This window comes from Microtus pennsylvanicus, chromosome 5, assembly GCF_037038515.1.
Source record: "Microtus pennsylvanicus isolate mMicPen1 chromosome 5, mMicPen1.hap1, whole genome shotgun sequence".
NCBI classification, from domain to species: Eukaryota; Metazoa; Chordata; class Mammalia; order Rodentia; family Cricetidae; genus Microtus; species Microtus pennsylvanicus.
Window position 1 is genome coordinate 98,014,798 of NC_134583.1, and position 4,043 is coordinate 98,018,840.

A 4,043-nucleotide genomic window follows, 5' to 3' on the forward strand; every position below is an offset into this window, starting at 1 on the left:
TGAAGATGACTTTGTCTCTACACTTTCCATTTTAATTTGTGATATATGTCTCCTGTTTTGTTTCAAGTGGATGTTATGAAGCCAAAAGGTAAGTTTTAAGATATAAAATTAAATTCCCTGTATAGAGAGCTAGACTGCAACATTTGTACCATCTACCAAAATGAAGATTTGGCCCCACCCTGATATGCCATGTATTATGTAGTTATGGTATATGTTATGTACGGTATGCTAATGAGGAGCAGGGCTGAGGATGCATAGAGGGTTTAATTGCAAGTCATTGCTGCCATCGAGTCCAACCTTTCTGCATAGAGCCATTTATCAAGAGTGACAGCCAAGAGAGGGGGCGCAGCAGATCCTTCTAGGACCACTCTTTCTCCTCTGCTTGTTTCATCCTGTCATTCAGTTTACAGTCCTCTTTGTTGGCTACAAGCATTCCCAGAGGATATATTCATCACCAAAGGAAAAGCTGGAATGACATCAGCGGCAGCATTTACAACTCTGTGCTGTGATCCAATAAATAATGTGTGTTCAATGCATGGGAGCCTCAGAACCTCTCCCAGTGCTACCAAGAGCCAGCAGGGTTTTCCAGCCCTGCCCTTACCTGGGAACTAGGCAGCATGCAGAATCTTGAACCTCACATCCGGCATGTACTTTTAACAAGCATGGGGTTTTTAGTAGTTTGGGTGGATACTGAAATTTGAAAAGCACAGGTCTCCAGAAGATGCGAGTAATGCCAGGAATGACCCTTTTGGTTTTGCGACAGGGTCTTACTGTGTGGCCTTGGTTAGCCTGGAGCTTGTTGTGTAGACCACGCTGATGTTGAACTCTTAGAGATCCACCTGCTTCTGTTCCTGAGTGCTGGGGTGAAAAAGTGTGCTGTCACTGAGAATACTTGAAGTCAACAAACTAATGATTTACAAAGTCAATTTTGATGAGTTTTTGCAAAATATTAATTTTAGCCAGTCTTTGGAAAACTCTGCATCTGATGCAAGCTCTCACTCAACCTGTTAAACACTAGACAAGGCAGAAATGGAGAGTGTGTTTGCACTGTCGCAGTCTGGAGCACAGTTAGGTGGCCACCCCCAGCTGCGACTTACCTCTTAACTGTGCACTAATGTGCCTGGACATTTTTCCTTGAACATGCTGAACAAAGAAAAAAATTCATTTTTTGAAGGAGTAACAAGTTGTGAGAAGAGAATTCTCTAAAAAAAAAATCAAATTATTCTCCTTTAAAAAAATTCTAAAAAGCATGCACAAAAAAGTAGACATTAACTAAGAGGATTCTCAACCCTTTCCCTAGAACCCTAGCAGCCTGTGGAGAATGGACCAGGCAACACTGAGTGGATCACCTTTCTTTAAACAACGAGTGATTAAGAGGAGGTTGCTTCTAGCAGTTCTAGCTCATCCTAGAGACATGCACTTTAAAACTGTTTTTGATTTTAACCATTCTGACTGGTATAAGATGGTATCTCAGAGTCGTTTTGATTTGCATTTCTCTGATGGCTAAGGATGTTGAGCAATTCCTTAGGTGTCTTTCAGCCATTTGAGATTCTTCTGTTGAGAATTTTCTGTTTAGTTCTGTACCCCATTTTTAAATTGGATTATTTGGAATTTTGATGTCTTGAGTTCTTTATATATTTTGGAGATCAGTCCTCTGTCCAATGTGGGGTTGGTGGAGATCTTTTCCCATTCAGTTGGCTGCTGTTTTCTCTTATTGACTGTGTCCTTTGCCTTACCGAAACTTCTCAGTTGCAGGAGGTCCAATTTATTAATTGTTGTTTTCAGTGTCTGTGCTACTGGTGTTATATTTAGGAAGTAGTCTCCTGAGTCCATGCATTCAAGGCTACTTCCCACTTTCTCTTCTATGAGGTTCAGTGTGACTGAATTAATGTTGAACTCTTTGATTGTTTTGGAACTTGAGTTTTGTGCATCGGGATAGATATGGATCTATTTGTATTCTTCTACATGTTGACATCCAGTTATGCCAGCACCATCTGTTGAAGATGCTTTCTTTTTTATATTGTATTTTAGCTTCTTTGTCAAAAATCAACTGTTCATAGGTGTGTGGATTAATATCTGAAATTCAGCTTATAGGGAACTGAACCTGGGAAGCCACTGTGCTCTCATATCAGAAGTCTACAAGTTGTAAGATGGCTCAAGACGAAAGAGCTGGGATTCTGTATGTACCCGAGGTCCCAAGGGGCTAAGTGGTACCTATGGTCAGCACAAGGGTTCGTCATGTGAGCTCTCTATACAAACTGTATTGGGTCATATTTTATCAGCAATCATTTAATTAAAAATTGGAGCACTCTAGGAGGTTCATAGCTTATTGCCATTGTTTAATATTTGCTTTATGGCCAGTAAAGGAAGGGTTGTGGGAACCGGCAATTTTTCTCTTGGGGAATAGAGACAATCAGAGCCGTCAGCCCTAAGCATACATAAAACAGCATCTAAATCACATTTATCTCCCACCAGAGAACACGAAATAGTTACTGTGTCTAGTGACTATGTCTCTAGAATTAAAAATTAATAGCCATAAAAGGGGACTATAAAGGAGGTGAAAAGGATGTAGGTTTTGTAACAATATACAGGGGCACCTAAGGGGCCATTTATTGGCACATTGAGGTTGGAGAGTTACAAAGATGGTCCATTCCATTTTATGGTTTTTAGATGAAAAAGCCTTGTTTACAAAAAAAAAAAAGGCCTTGAATCGGGTAAACTTTCTTTTGAAATTAAAAGTACTTAACTTGAATTTCTAGGTCATGTCATGGTGAAATGCATGCAGACCATTGTAAATGCGCTTTATTCTATAATGCTTTGGAGAAGTTTTACTGGAACAATATCGCAGGCTGTTTAGTGGAATCAAATATTGACTCTTTGATAAAGAGTGATTCAGAGATGTTGAGTTCTAAACGTCAAGATGCTTTAGGAATACAACAACCAATTTGCTTCTCACACTTTCTTATTTTGAATAACTCGAGTATTATATGTCATGGGATATATTGTCATACATATCTAAAGAAGTTCCTTTGATGGCATGGTGGTTGCAAGCCTGTGGTAACAGCAATTGGATTATTGAGGAAGGAGGATCTTTGAGATCCAGGCCAGCCTGGAATATATGATAAAACTCTGTCTCAAAAGCACTGGAGTCTAAACCGGAGTTCCAACCAGAACTTTGGATCGCTGTATTGCTCTACCCTTGTCAGAGAAGTTTCTTCTTTCAGTAGACAATAATGAACACAGAGACCCATAACCGGATAGCACGTGGAGAGTGAAGGCCCGGAGTACTCAGCCCTAAATGGGATGTCTCCTTTATACCTCCCCTCAGGGCTCAGAGATCTGGGTGGAAGATGGTAAGAGGTGATGAATGGCTCCAGGAAAACACTGTTTTCCAGACCCAAAAGGGCAGATGCACAGATGAACTCACAGAGACTGACAGCATGCACGAGACCCACATAAGCTCAAACCAGAAGAAATCCCAGCATAGAGGAAGGGAAGTGGGCACCAAGTCCCACCCTTACCCAAGAAGCTATTTGCAATTGGTAGCTTATGGGAGAGGAATAACCTCTAGGTTTTGCCAATGGAATGACATATCCAAATATGTCAACTAGACTTCGGGACAGGTTCCATGCTGAGGAGTCAACACAAATTTGATTTTGTGTGTGTGTGTGTTTTATTAGATTCTAAGAGAGAAAAAGAACAAAGTTGGGAAGGTATAAGGAAGTGGGAAAGATCTGGGGAGAATTGGAGGAGGGTAAAGAATATGATCAAAATATATTGTATGAGCCGGGCGGTGGTGGTGCACGCCTTTAATCCCAGCACTCGGGAGGCAGAGGCAGGTGGATCTCTGTGAGTTCGAGGCCAGCCTGGTCTAGAAGAGCTAGTTCCGGGACAGGAACCAAAAATAAATAAATAAATAAATAAAAATTGAAATAGGGTGTCAAAGATACGTGTGCACATCTAAACAGCTGGGTGTGGTCCCACCCTCGACTTACCCATCATTGTCTCAGCCAGTAAGGTGGTCTGAAAAATGTTGAATTGTA